Genomic DNA, 14,885 nt, shown 5'->3' with positions numbered 1-14,885 from the left:
AGTCCAGGAGGAGTATATTGCAAGCACATTTCTTTCCCGCTTGCAGTGCTATCTCATTTGAACTCCAGAATTCCTCTGTACTAAATATCAGCTTTTTTGTTGCTGGCTATGCAAGGTCAAACAGATAAGGACTAAGCCGAGAGGAGGATAGCATGGCAGACAGGAATGTAAACTGTTCAGCCTGCCGCAGTGTGAGTCTCAGATTTCCTTTTTATTTTGTATGCTCCATTCCACAGACTAGCATGAGGGAAGAGAGGGAGACAGGCCTTACATGGGTGTAATTTAGAGCCTGCATCCCACAAATGACTGTACAACTCTGCAAATTCATGTGTAGTGCCAGGAACTGCTTTGCCTACTTGCCTTTTGCAGGCTCTCCTACCATTTTTCCTCTCTCTGACAGAAGTTGTTTTTCAAGTTCCCTGGAAAGTTGAATAGGGATCTACAACTGGTGATCCCAGGCGAGATCATGGGTCAGGCACAATCCATCAACTGAGAACAGACACTCCCCTTGCATGCTCACCCCCACCTCCTTTCCTGTAACCCTAATTGGGTTCCGAGACTCGGGCATATTCGGCAGTGGCTCCCAATGATGACACACACACACTGGTGATTACTGACGTGAGTGACCTCAGCAGGAGCTGATGCTGGTTTTGGGCAAAGGGAAGAAATAGGTCAGTTCTTTTCCTTTGGGTAGCTCAAGTTATTCAAGCACTGGATGCTCTAATTTGCCTAATTCCTGTTTCAGGTGCTTACATCGTATTACTATTCTGAAATGCACTTATCTAAGTTTTCGTAGAATCAACGGATCATTTTGGTTGGAAAAGACCTTGAAGATCATTTAGTTCAACCATTACCTAACATTCCCATGTCTGTCTGTAAATCATGTCCCTGAGAACCTTATCTATATGTCTTTTAGACACCTTCAGGGGTGGTGACTCAATCACTTCTCTGGGCAGCCTGTTCCAGTGCCTGACAACTCTTTCTGTGAAGAGATTTTTCATAATATCCAATCTAAACCTTCCCTGACACAGCTTGAGGCTGTTTTCTCTTGTCCTATTGCTTGTTAATTGGGAGAAGAGACCAAAACCCTCCATGCTACAACCTCATTTCCGGTAGTTGTAGAGAGCGATAAGGTCTCCCCTCAGCCTCCTTTTCTCCAGGCTGAACAGCCACAGTTCCTTCAGCTGTTCCTGATAGGACTTGTTCTCTAGACTCCTCACCAGCTTTTTTGCCCTCCTCTAAACTTGCTCCAGCACCTTAACATCTTTCTTATAGTGAGTGGCCCAAAACTGGACACTGAAACTGTTTATCTCATGTTAATAAGGACAGAGCAGCAGATGCCAGCCTGTGGGGTTAAAAGAAAAGTTACACGCCAGAAACCCAGGAATGTCTCCAGTAATCTAGGGGGAAAGGTGAGCTCATGATTCCTCCACACCTAAGATCACCCTATGGCCTAGCCAGGCACAGCCCTGCTCTGACCCCTCAAAGCCAGGGCTCAGGGGAGGGTGGCAGTACCAGCAGTGAGCAGCAGCAGGAATTGTTGCTGTAGCCTTTGTTCTAGGCTGATGCTGACTTAGAGGGCTGTAACCCTCTGCTCCTCCCTGGTTGCTACAGGTCACAGGGGTGATGGGAGACATTAGCCGCCTTTCGCAGCCTCCAGTTGAACATTGTTTTTATGAGCCACAAGGAGTGTGATTAAATCTCTATTCTAAGCAATGTTCTGAGGCCATACTGGTATCTAATTATCTTCTCCACTTCTGTCAGCTGAGGAAATGAAGATCTACCGGTGACACTGTCTGTGGTAAAGGGAGGCAATAGGAAAGACACCGACACCTTCCAAATATCGTCTTCAGGTGCTTGCCTTGACCTTGTGCGTGCCTTTCTGTTGACACCCAGAGCTGGGATGAATGTTCATCCTGGAGAGATGTTCTATCTCCTTCTCTGCTCTTCTTGTCCTGGTGCAGGTGGGGGGTTCGTAAGAGCCACAGTTACATCTGGCAAGGTCTTCCACAAGGAGCCGCAAGGAGCAGGGTTGTGCTGTGGTGGCACAGAGTAGAAGGAGCTGTACAGTGAAGGTCTTGGCAACTCAAGGTCCTCCAAGATGCACCTTGACTGTAGGAGGTCCCTGATTGCACGGACCTGCCTGTCCTAGGGGGCTGGAGGAAAGCCCCTCCCAGGGAATTGATCTTAAGAGTATGGCTGGCTGCCTTGAACAGGTCTGTCCTCTACCCATGGTGACTGGTCCCTATTTTGTTTTACTTTTCTCACTTTTCTCATTTGTCTCCGACTCCTAATTTCCATGTGCAGCTGCCACCATTGCTCCGTTACCCAGCAGCTGCTCCACAGGCATGTTTCTGGTGGTTTCCACCACGGGGTTCTTTGAAAGGTTGAAAGCTGTGACTGGGTGCCATGGGCAAGACAGCCATTGCTAATCCATGCCCCACAGTGGCTCCGCCTGCCCAGCATGATCACTGGCGCCAACTCGGCCCCATTATGTTGACTCTGAATCAGCGAGAAACGCCAAGGGAGCTGGGAGGAGAAGGCTCCTCCCTGTGTGGGGTACTGCTGCCTGCCTGGGACACTCAGGTCCTCCTTTCCTCCCCCCTGATTTTGGAAGAGGTGGTAAAGCGTTCAGTGGCCCTTATGCCCGTGGGCTAGCCGAGACCCTAGAGGAGAACGGGCAGGACAGAGACCCTGCTGGGATGCATGCCAGGCTCCCCAGCTCCAGGAGCATGGGGTGATCACAGGTGCCGTGCGCCCTCCCTGCTGAGGCCAACCAGTTCTGCTGGCAGGTAGAGGCAGGGGTGGATCTTGGAGCCGTTTCCAGGGAGCAGGCTGGTGCTGGGGAAAGCCAGGAAGCTGCGGCTGCCTCCTCACCCCCACATTCATGCAAGGTTCGGGGTCCAGCATTCAGAAAAGGGTCTAATTGAGAGCCCGCCCATCCGTCCCTGCGCTGCTCACAAAGACGAAGGGAGACGGCTTGTCAGACTATACCATTTAAGGAGTTCCTCAGCTTAGTGAACCTCAGCTGACCTCAGGGTATACTGAGTTTCCAGTGTGGCAGAGAAGCATTTCAGTTGAAAGCACACCACCCAAAACTTCCCTACTTGCATCTTGGAGAAGGGGGACAGTGGGAGAGTGGACAGCAAATGGTGACCCACAGAAACCAAGGTGACACTGGGTTAGTGACTCTCAGTTGTAGCAAAAACCCTTCCTAGGAAGGATGTTGCAGACCAACAGGACCAACTTGAATGCGAAGCAGCTTCAGCAGCTTTTGGCAGGCACTGGGGTGAGGGGGATGGGAGGCGCCAGGCCCACAGCACTGCTGAGTGCTGCAAGTCAGGACGCAGGAGCGTCGCCCCAGCGATACAGTGTTTACAAAGGTGAAAAACATTAATAACATGCACTATGCTCCTCCTGTTGTTTCAACAAGATCAAGGTGTGTACAGGAGAGTGCGTGTGTGTATACATGTGTGCACACACGCACTCGCTGCGGCTGGCATGGGATACCACTCGGCGCAGGATTTTTCCAGCCAGGCTGCAGTCAATACTGGCAAATACAGCATACGTCCCATCTTGCCCACAGCAGCGAGGCAGCTGCGGCAGGCTCAATGCTTTTCCTCCCTCTTGTGAAAGACCTAGGGGTGTTTTCAGCAGCACGGGGAGCTCAGGTCCCAGCGGTGCGTGGTCTTGCCACTGCGCCAAGCGAGTCGGTGGGGTGGGGAGTGATGCCCAGCCAGGCGACTTCCTCGCTGCTGGCTCACCCCACCGTTTGCTGCCTGCTCGGCACGCTGCACGAGACAGGGGTTCAGCGTAAGGGAAAAAAAAGTATAAAAGAATAATAATAATAAAAAAGTATGTGAGATCATATAATTAAAGATGGTATCAGAATGTCTAATTAGGATGACTGAGAGAACTTGGCTGGGAGACGCAGCCAAGAGCTGAGTTAGTGTGTTTGCCAGTCCAAAGCTCCTTAACAGTAATTAATCCTTAAATGTCCAATTGTTCAGAGTTCAAGGAAACACCTCCTACTACTGTACTTTGTGTTCCTGTTAAGCAAGGAGACACAGCAGGGCGTGTGCCCTTATTCTGTAAGAGCGACACGCCTAGGGGTGTTGTTAGGAACTAGACCGAAGGTTGAGTATAATTATTAACTACCTAAGAGTTCCCAGCATTGCACAATTACCCAGGCTGCCTTGCAGCTGTACACTCGCCTGGTTTGATTTTTTTTTTTTTTTTGGAAATAGAAATGCTGAGCTTTAGTGGTACATAGGTACAAATTATATCGGAGTGTCATCTGCTCCCTTTTCAGTGTTGGTTGTGCCACTGAGCTGTGATGCATTAGCAAATGTGGCCGAGAGGAGTGTATGTATGTATATACCTACTGTATGACAATCCGTGCTCCTCACTGAAACTCAATAGGCTTATTTACATCAGTTGCAAATTTGACCCAGAGATTTTTCCTTTGTTTGATGGCTCTTGCATTAACATAAAAGCCTTGGCTATTTACCCTTGTGGGGTTTTTCATTCTGTTTGCATTTTTGAGGTGGGTTGTTGCGTTTTTTTTTTTCCTTTGTTGATATTAATGCCAAAAAACCTGAAGGAAAGAAACATAGGTTTGACACAGGAGGTGAATCGAACTGCTTGTCCTGCTACAGGTATTCTGCCATCATCAGGCCCTTGTCCAGGCAGTTGTCAGGACATTGGGAAAGGATGCTCAGGCAGGTTTGCTTGAGGAGCAGAGCTGCCATTGTTCGGTGCCTTCAGGAAAACGGCAGCATCACATATCGCTCACAGACAGCGGGGAGTTATGTGTAATTTCCTCAGATGCAGCATCATCTTTTAAGTTGCGTTTCTGTGTTTTTATCCTCTCCTGTCTTTTTTTAATTGACCCTTTCTGGCAGGCGTGGTGAGGGCCCGGCTGGCAGCCGGCCGGGCAGAGTCGCTTCTGCAGGGGATCATTAACTCGGGCGTCAGCCAAGGCCGTTTAGTGTTTATAAAAACTCAGACAATTAAACACGGTCACAGCCCTGAAATGCTATAATTGGAAAGCAGGCTCTGATGATGTCCACTGAAAGGGACCGGCTGCCTGGCACCGAGGAGGGACGGGCAGCAGGGCTGGGCGGGCAGGGCTGAGCTGTCCTGCCAGCCTGGCCGGGGCTGCACCGCACAAACACCCAGGTGGGAGAGTCTCTGCCCTGTCGAGCCTACAGGCTGCCGACATGAAAATGAAGGCTGGGGAGGGAAATTGAGGAGAAAAGAGACTTGCCACCCAGCAGCCGGGAGCTGGCTTGGGTGCGTGGGCTGGGTCCCCCAGGTGCTAGCTGCACTGGGTCCCTGTGAGCCCATGGTGAGCCCCTGTGCAGGCCTGAAGCTGCCTCTGACGTATCTCCTACAGGCATTTATCTGGTCATGAAGATCCTCTCCTGCCAGGCCACCATTATGGGATAGCGAAGGGGTTGGCCTGGCCGCATGGCTGTTGGCCTGAAATGGTCATTAGCCAGGCCCCGGGCCACAGACAGGCTTTGGGTTTCAGTCAGGGAGGAGTGGGGTGATTTGAGCTCTTCCCAGTTTATACAGTAATCCTCCAACCTGGCCTCCCCTCTTAGCCAGTTTTGGGCACCGCAGTACTGAATACTGTTGATGCATGTTCCCTACCAGTGACTGAATGGCCACTGGGAGCTGTGTGTGTCAACTGTTGAACTTGCTGTCCAAGCAGAGCTATATCTTCCATAAAGTCTGGTGAGTGGGTAAAATGCTGAGTACCAGACTGGAATCGCCACAGTCCTCCACCAAGCTCTGCAACTGACTCAGTGTTTCACCATGAGCACGTCACTTCACCTTTTTGTGACTCAGAATTTTCATCTATCAATTAGGGATTTATGAGGTTTAATTAAGGTCTGTGAAGCCCTTTGAGATCCTTGCTTGAAAGATGCTGTGCAGGCATAAAGTAGTGTATGCAATGAAGAAAACAAGAGAAATTAAATGCTCCAGACGAGAGAGAAGAGAGAGCAGGTTTCCCACTACTTGGTCTCCCAATTACATACTCTTTGTTTGGACGGCAACTTCACTTTAACCTGTGGACAAACGAACTTGTTCACCCCTTCTTGCAGCAGACAGGTGATGACGTGCAGCAGCGTCTTACTCATTAGTTAGCCTTCAGTCATCTTTCCAGAAGTATGAGCAAACGGGGAAGGGGGCAGGGAGTGAGGGCGGGCGAGGAGTGTGGATTCCAGAGAAAAGGGAAGTATCAGAAAGCAAGCTAGGATGTGCAAGGGCCTTTAATCGCTGCTGCTGAGATCTAGCTCTGTGCAGTAGCAAACAGGAATAGATCTCATCTGTCCCTAGAGGTACGTGCCCCGGAGCAGGGGAGAGCTGATGAGTTACAGCACGGAGGAAGCAAGAGAGTTCTCTTATGCAAGGCACCTATTTCAGTGCTGGAGAGGCGGTAGACTCGAAGGAGCCTGAGTGAAGTGTTTGAACCTAGCTAGAGTGAAAAGTTTTTTTATTTACGTGTGGTTTTTAAGGTTAAGGCCTTGTTTGCAGCAGTCATTCATCACACACTTTGTTTGAAGCTCATGCTTAAATTTAAGCATGTGCTTAAGGCCTCTGCTGAATGTGCATGTGCTCAGATTTGTTTAGGTGCTTGGTGGAAACCAGGTCTGAGGGGAGTCCAACAGCAGCTGTGAAACTAGGCAGACCATGAAGGCTCCCACAAGCTGCAGAGAGCAGTAACATGTGAAAAGCCTTGCCATACTATCCATAAGATCAGGTTGACCTAGGAGAGGAATGGGCAAAAAATAAGCTCCATCTCCAGTCTTCATTTTCTCCTTTGCTTACTGTACAAACAACACTGAGGAAGCTGGCTCCAGTAGGTGTGGTCTGTGTATGCGCTCCTGGGTGTGCCCCTTTGTTGTGTTAAAAGGACCATTCCTCACCTGAAAGCAAGTTTCCAGGTTGTCACTGACAGTCACATCAAAACCTGTCACTCCTCCCATCCCCCACCGGCATGCCTTCCCTCTTACATAAGTAAAATAGAAATGCCTGTTGAGATGAAACCCAAACTAGCCCTGGGTTTGGTGTCTGTCTTTGTTCCACACTGATCTGGGACCCTCTGTGTGTCTACCAGGGCAAAGAGACGCACAGTGGCTGTTGCTGGCTGGAACAGCCCCCTGTGTTGGGGGTGGCAGTCCTCACTCGCCTCCTTCCTCCTGGAAAAAGCTCCCCCCAGTCAATCCAGCCTTCTTCGGGGTATCTTAAGCTTCCTGATGGACTCGCTGGTCTGTTCTGAACTCCACCTTTCTGAAAACGCTGAGCATCAGTGAGCACTCTTTTGGGATAAAGCAGAATAATGACCTTCTGTGACATACTTATGACACTCCATTAACATATCCCAAAAGAAATGTTTGGTTTTGTTGCAACAGCAGCATACCGTTGACTCATTACATGATCCACTTTAATTCCTCCAGATCCTTTTGTGTAGTACTGCTGCTTAACCAATTATTCCAAGTTGTTCATTTGCGCACTTAATTTCTCCTTCCCAATCATAGTGCTTTGCTGTGTTTTTATTGAATTTTATCCAGTTGATTCTGAGCAGCTTTTGCAATTTATTGAGATCACTTGAAATAATAACCTGCAGATTAATTGTTCAGAAAATCCCATGCACAGGCCCATGCCTGCACCCATTGCTGGTTCCAGAGCCCAGCCTTTCCATCTTAAAAACAAAGGTCTCTAGCACTTGATGGCATTCTTGCAATATTCAGCAGAAATGTCAGGATGGAGCTTGGCAAAGCTGTGAATTTTGGAAGGCTCTTTCAAAGGAAATATAGAATAAGAGCATCTGTTCTGCTGGCAGTGGCTTTTGGTCTCTGATCATTCAGTGTTGGTTTGAATCACTGATATTTTCTGTATTATTAGTGGTCTTCAAAGCCTGCAGTCGCTGAAAACATGCAAGCTTGAAACTGGCTTCTGACCGTACGGGAGAATATGGAACTACTGTTGTGTGGTTGCATGGCCTGGGCTTCCTCTCTAAAGAACTGGAGGTACAGCTCCATTGCCATTGCGTTTTTTTTCCCCCATTCCCAGCTGAAGGGTTCGGATACAGGTTGTGCTCAGGGGTGAAAATGTAGGAATTTGGTGACCTCTTGTGGCAACTACGATAGTTACAGTTGGCAAAAGCAAGCGTGACCCTCCAAACGCGTCATTCAGGCCAACTGCGGCCATATCTGAGCCATGTCCTCCAGGCAGAGCAGTGATATTCCTTCCCACCCTGCACTGTAAATATTTCTAGTCTAGTCTGGCTTCCACAGCTTATATATGTTCACCCCTCCTATTTATTTTATGCCTGGGTGCCACTTCCCTTTCTGGAATGCTGAGGTGTGCCTGACTTTGGGTTTGAGATAGGCTTGATGGTGTTTGCTTGTGCTTCCTCTGTGATTTCTTTGCCTCAGGGAAGGAAATTTAGCTTCTGGAAGCACCTCTTCACAGGTAGTGAAGGCTTTAGCTGCTTGCCTCTGCGCGATCCCTGAGTAAAATAAGTGTGCCTGTGTCTAAAGGCCTTTTAACCCACTTCTCTAAGCACTGACTCGATTAGCCCCAGGCTTGCCCCGATGCAGTTCCCACTCACTGAGTGAAAGAACTGGTGAGCAAGAAGACACAGAGCACCTGAATGACCAATGTTCGGCTCTTTTAGCCACAAAACAGGCAAGAGCAGCTCAGAGCATTGCATAGGTGGTGAACACTGTGGTGGGAGGACGTGTTTGCCACAACTTGCAGTGTGTAAAGTATGTAAAGGGAACATGCTGAGCCATAAGCTTGTGGCTTCAGGTGCCTCTGCTGGATATGGCTGAAAACTGATCAGCCTTGAGGTCCTTGAAGTTCGAGGTCTGTAAATGTACAACTACAGCCAGAAAGGTCAAACAGCCTCATCCTTTATGAGGAAAAGCAGCCTTACCCCCTCTCCCTATCTCATTCACTGTGCTACCACTTGGTAGTCTCCTGTTTTTCAAGGGCAGCACAAGTATTAGCAATGCAAAAGGAATATAGCACAGCTGAGTCTAGCTCATTGAGGTCGAAGGGATATGTTTTCTGACATGCAGCGGCAGGCTGAGAAAAGATCTTCTGTGGGGGAGTCAGGTAAACAGAGGGTTTTTGGGGTGTGGGCAGATGGACTAGCAACTCTGGGACACCAAGGCACTGAGACAGGCTGACCTCATGGAGTCTATGCATTGTACCTTCATGTGGGCAGAGCTTTGGGGAACACAGGAGAGTCAGGAGCTTCCCACAGATTGCTGCAATTACAGCACTGGCTGAAAACAGAGCCCCTCTGTGGCATGAGTACAGACAGCAAAAAGCTGGCACTGGTCTGGGAATTTTTTAGCTTAATGGAAAAGAATGGGAGAAAGGGGATACTAGTGTTACCATTTTACAGAGAACCATAGTGCTTTGAGACCTGGGCTTCAGTTCACAAAGGTATTTATTTAGATTTATTTAGAATTTTTATGTAAGTCTTTCAGAATGTGGTACTTTGCATCCAAGTGTCAGTGGACTCACCCAGAGACTCATAGGAAGAGAGCATCCATTTTCTGGTCTCTAGTCTAAAACACCATCACTGTCTACCAGGGGCAGACAGACTGCTTCCCTTTGCTATCTGCCTTCCTGCCAGGGCCGCTCTCTCAAGGCTGTGGCTGTAAACAGGGCTCTCCAGAAATGAGCATTATCTCCTGATCTGATAACTGAGGGGCCAGCTGAATATGAGGCCATGGGAAGCATCTGGTCCCCAGTTTCTTGTTGCCTACAGACTCAAACAAATCCTCACACTTCAGCAAAGTCAGTAAAAAGTCTTTAGCAGAGGACCTTTAAATCTTGACATCTGCTGTTCTCTGGGTGTTCAGAGCCCTCAGCTGGCTTGCAGCCATCATCAGGCTTCAGTTGGCCTACAGAAGGGCAATGACGAGCAGAAGAGATTTCAGCCTGTGGTGTGATCTGCAGCTTGCCTATAGCAGAGGCCCAGAGCTGCTAGGAAAGGAAGTGAGGAGCAGCTCCAGGTTCCACTGAAAGGCTGCACAGGGTTTTTGTGACAAGTGATGGGGTGCGAGGGACCTGTGCCAGTTGTACAAGCTGCAAAGGCAGGCTGGGGTACCACCAGCCTCCCAGCAGCGCTGGACACAGCCTGTAGAGATGGACTTTGTGCTTTACTTTGGTGGCAGCCTCAGGTCGGTGGCTAAACGGCTTGTGCCCTTGCCAATCAATCGGTGTGGGAGGTTGTGCCCTTATGCAGGCACAAGGAAGAAAAGTTGGGTTTCATTAACTTCTTAACGTTGGATCTAAGGTTTCATTTTAGCATTGCTGCCTCCAGCTACTGCAGGAGGTGCTGCTTCATAGCTCATCCAAAACTTGGGTGTAACTTCAGCAGTGACCTTGCTTATTTACTTCTTTATCACCACAGCTCAGGTCTCTATAACAGCTCTGAAAATCCCAAATATCCAGGTGAAGAGTCCAGAGCTCCAGTCACATGCTGAGCTTAGAATAATTTACTTTAAAGAAGTATATTCGAGTCTTTACGTTTGCACTTTTTTTTACAGTTCGGTTTTGGTTTTAAGTCATTTTAGAAACAATTGGGTTTCTCCTCCTGTGCAACTCCAGAAGCTTTTTTTTTTAAAAAAAAAAAAAAAAAAAAGAGGGCACCAAGCATTACAAAGCCGTTTGCTCACTTTCTGTAACCTGACCATACACAGAGCCATGCCTTCCAACTCCTGCCCGAAATGGCTAGATTAACGTTTGGTTTCTTCTTTTCTTCTGAGTATTTGCATTCTCTCCAGCAGGTGGTAGCAGCCTCCTTTAAGCTGTGCAGCTCTCCTGCCTGCTGCTGCAGAATCGCTGCCCTGTGATTGATGTCCCTGGCTGCCCTTGGCCTTGCTTCATCTCCTCACTCTCTGCTGCAAGCCTGAAATCTCCTGCAGTGCAAGATCTGCTGTTTCGGTCCAGAGCGTGGACTAAATTTACAGCAACGTGAAGCACAGCAACAGGAGGTGATGGCACAACATCACAAGGACACATGAAATGTCTCACTCTTGTGTACGATTTACTCCTAATGGTTTCACAGCATTATAATGTTCTATCCATTATGGATGGGGGTCTTGTAGATGGAGCAATTCAGGGATGTACTTCTTGAATAAAAAAATCCAAGATCTAAAGCCTTGTGTGTACACATACACAGGCACGTCGCAAGAAGAGCCAGAGGCCACGGATGCATTGCAAAGAGCAATTTTTATTTTAGTTACGTCTCTACTGGGAGATCTCCAAAGCCACACCTGAGCTACCAGGCAGAGGTGACACAAGTGGGGACGCAGGCGCTGGTCAAGTTCAGCCCTGCTGGAAGATCGCTGGGCCTGCTGAGCTCACCTGTATTTCAAGGCTTCAGGCAGGCACAGCCTCCCGCTCTCTCTCACAAGAAAGCAGGAATCTCAGACATAATGAAAAGGTGCTTAGAGTTTCTCACAGGCCTATGTTATCTAACACAGAGGTTCTACTCATCAAGCACACAAGGTCAGTAAAACAATTAGTGTGATGTATGTGCTTTTTCTATAGACAGGTGCAAGTCACTTGAGTGTATTTACATTTAACTAACCTCCCCGCCAAATCTTCTGCTATATCCCCATACACTTGTCTAGGTAGTAGGATTAGGTGAGACACTCGCAAGTCATAGACATGTTGTATCTTCATTTGGAATTATGAATCAGTCTGCTTTGTATTTCCACAATAAGTCTTCTGTTATGCTGGTGTAATATAATAGTTCCGTGGATGCAGTTATGTTATCCTCTGATACATGACCTCTCATTGTTAGCAGTTTAGGAAGCTACTTCCGTAACTTGCTCAGTAAAAGTTTGTGCTTGTGATGACAAACATCTTGGGTTTAATTATGAATGGTTGAATGCTAGAATTTTTTGTGTCTGGTGTGTGTGTGTTTTTTTTCTTTTAATGTGCAGCCATAGATTTATTATTTTGTATTGTAAAACACTGGTTCTGTAGGTGAGGAAATTGTAGAATCATAGAATGGCTTGGGTTGGAAGGGACCTTAAAGGTCATCCAGTTTCAACCCCCCTGCCATGGGCAGGGACACCTTCCACTAGACCAGGTTGCTCAAAGCCCCATCCAGCCTGGCCTTGAACACCTCCAGGGATGGGCCATCCACAGCTTCTCTGGGCAGCCTGTTCCAGGGCCTCACCGCCCTCACGGTGAAGAATTTCATCCTTATAGCAAACCTAATTCTACCCTCTTCCAGTGTAAAGCCATTACCCCTTGTCCTATCACTACACGCCCTTGTGAAAAGTCCCTCCAGTTTTTTTGTAGGTCCCCTTCAGGTACTGGTAGGTTTCTGTAAGGTCTCCCCAGAGCCTTCTCTTCTCCAGGCCAAACAACCCCAACTCTCTCAACCTGTCTTCGTAACAGAGATGCTCCATCCCTCTGATCATCTTTGTGGCCTCCTCCGGATTTGCTCCAACAGGTCGATGCCGTTCTTATGTTGAAGGGCTCCAGAGTTGGATGCAGTACTCCAGGTGGGGTCTCACCAGAATGGAGTAGAAGGGGAGAATCACCAAGCTTGACTTGCTGGTCATGCTTCTTTTGATGCAGCCCAGAATACATGTGGCTTTCTGGGCTGCAAGCACACATTGCTGGGTCATGTTGAGCTTCTCATCAACCAACACCCTCAAGTCCTTCTCTTCAGGGTTCTCCTTAATCAATTCTCTGCCTAGCCTGTATTTGTGCTTGGGAATGCCCCAACCCATGTCCAAGTTGCACTTGGCATGGTTGAACTTCATTAAGTTTGCACAGGACCACCTCTCAAGTCTTTTGACATAAATAGGTTGTTGGAGTTTCTGTTTTTCAATACTCTGTATAAGTAAAAGTAATGCACAAAAGAGCTCTGTTTGTCAATAGAGAAGGAAAAACATAAAAGACATAGTAGAAAAATCCCTTGGCTTTCCCAGTTGTAGCCCACTTACTAGGTATTAGAGGCGAAGCTTTAGGTATATTATAGACCACCTAAAAACGTAACAATGGGCCAATAAGTTTGGCTAATATGTTTTAATTTGTATGTTTGAGCATCTGCTTGGGTGCTGTCTACTTTAAAGCTGTAACTGCGACATGACTTTCGGTTTTGTGATGTTACACAGTGTTGGGCCTAGACATGTGAAACAGGTTCTTTGCTTGAGAACATGCCAAGGCACAAAACTTCTGCTCTTCACCATCATCTTCCATGAGAAGCTCTTCCATGCCAGTTGTGTTGTCAGCCTTCTCCATTTAGGGCAGGTGACATGAAGACTCATGCAGTTCGGGCAGGGTTAGCTACAAGGTCCATCTAGCTCCTTATCCCACCTGAGCAGCAGGTATTTTAGGGAAGGCACAAGATGTTCTGTGTTGATCATTAGGTAATTAGCTACATGGCTGCAGTTCCCTCAGGTATTCCTAAATACCATCAGCTGAGGGATGGCTCATGATCTGGAGTGCTCTGTACCTTCTGTGAGATGCAGCTTTGTCCTTGCAGTAATGCAAAAGCTTTACTTCGTCTCTGACACCTTCTACATCTAAGAGAAAACTCCTCCATTTTGCAAACTTCTTTGATCTTTGCTGCCACCTGCTATTTGCTATTCAATCTAGGAGCTATTTTGATGCTTGGGTGGTGGGAAGAAGTGTTTATAGAAGATTTATAAGCCTTGCAGTTAGTGCTGTTTCCCTTCTAGAGCATGTCACAGGGCCTAGAGTCTAAACTCTTACTCTTACAGCTGTGATTTGTCGCAAATGTATGAATTAATGCTGTCTTCCTTTCAATGTTTTGTTTGTTGCACAGTGAGGAAGAGACTTTTTGGGGTTTTAAAAACTTGCAGCTCATTAAGAAATCTGTTGCTCAGACTTGTTGATAATGAGAGCTTTCTGCTGAGGGGTGAAGCAGCCACTGTCCCTTGTATGTAATGACAAAAAACCACCAAAGGTAACTCCCATCCATGATGAGACAGTGCAATGACACCTTGACTGACAGGTTATAATGGCCCTGACCAGCCTCACCTGGAACCTCCCTTACCCTGCCCACATGCCTGGGAGCTGTTGGCTGCTGTGGTACCCTGACAGCGAGTGAGCTGTTGGGTTTTCATTACTTTACTAGTCAAAGGAGCCTGGGTGTCAAACTGTTTCTGGGCGTGAGACCCTCAAGTGGAACGAGCTCATCCTTCTCAGATTGGAACATGTTGCTGTATCTGAGGTGAGTAGCTGCTTGTGTGGGTGAGGTCTGTGGTATGTTTGTGATGGGATGAGGTTGGAGGTTCAAGGGGTGGGGGAACATTTTCCCCATCTGTGCAGATTTCTCCTTTTGTGTCGCTGTGATCGATAGTTGTTTGTGTTCAGAATTAACTTTACTTTCCCATTTTCTGAAAAGTGAACAGGGCATAGGATCTACCTTCAAAATGTTCCTTCAAGGAATGTCAAATTTAAGTTGTGGAAATAACAGAAAGCCAAAATGAAGAGACCTTTGAAGGGTGGGTTAGACTGCCTGCAAGGGGTGTGTCAGTGGCTTATTTAAGCATTTTAAGCTATTTACTTAAGTACTCTCCTACTATTCATGTTGGAGCTCTGTCTGAGTGTTAGTGAGCTCGGAGGAGACCAGAGCAGAGGGCACTTTGGTGCTTTGTGCAAGGACAGAAGGCTGTTCTTCAGAGGTTTGGTTGTGACACTGTAATTAAGGTATAACGGAGTCTCATGGGGGAGTACAGTATCACAGCTAAGCTGACATTTCTGCAGAAATGACCAGATTACTGCTACGGCATCATAGCAAAGGTTTTGGGGACCTGGGTAGAATGAGTACAGAGTTGCCAATCCTGCTTCTCTGCCAG

This window comes from Patagioenas fasciata, chromosome 3 (assembly GCF_037038585.1).
Source record: "Patagioenas fasciata isolate bPatFas1 chromosome 3, bPatFas1.hap1, whole genome shotgun sequence".
In the NCBI taxonomy this organism is placed as follows: Eukaryota; Metazoa; Chordata; class Aves; order Columbiformes; family Columbidae; genus Patagioenas; species Patagioenas fasciata.
This window is presented reverse-complemented; position numbering follows the sequence as displayed.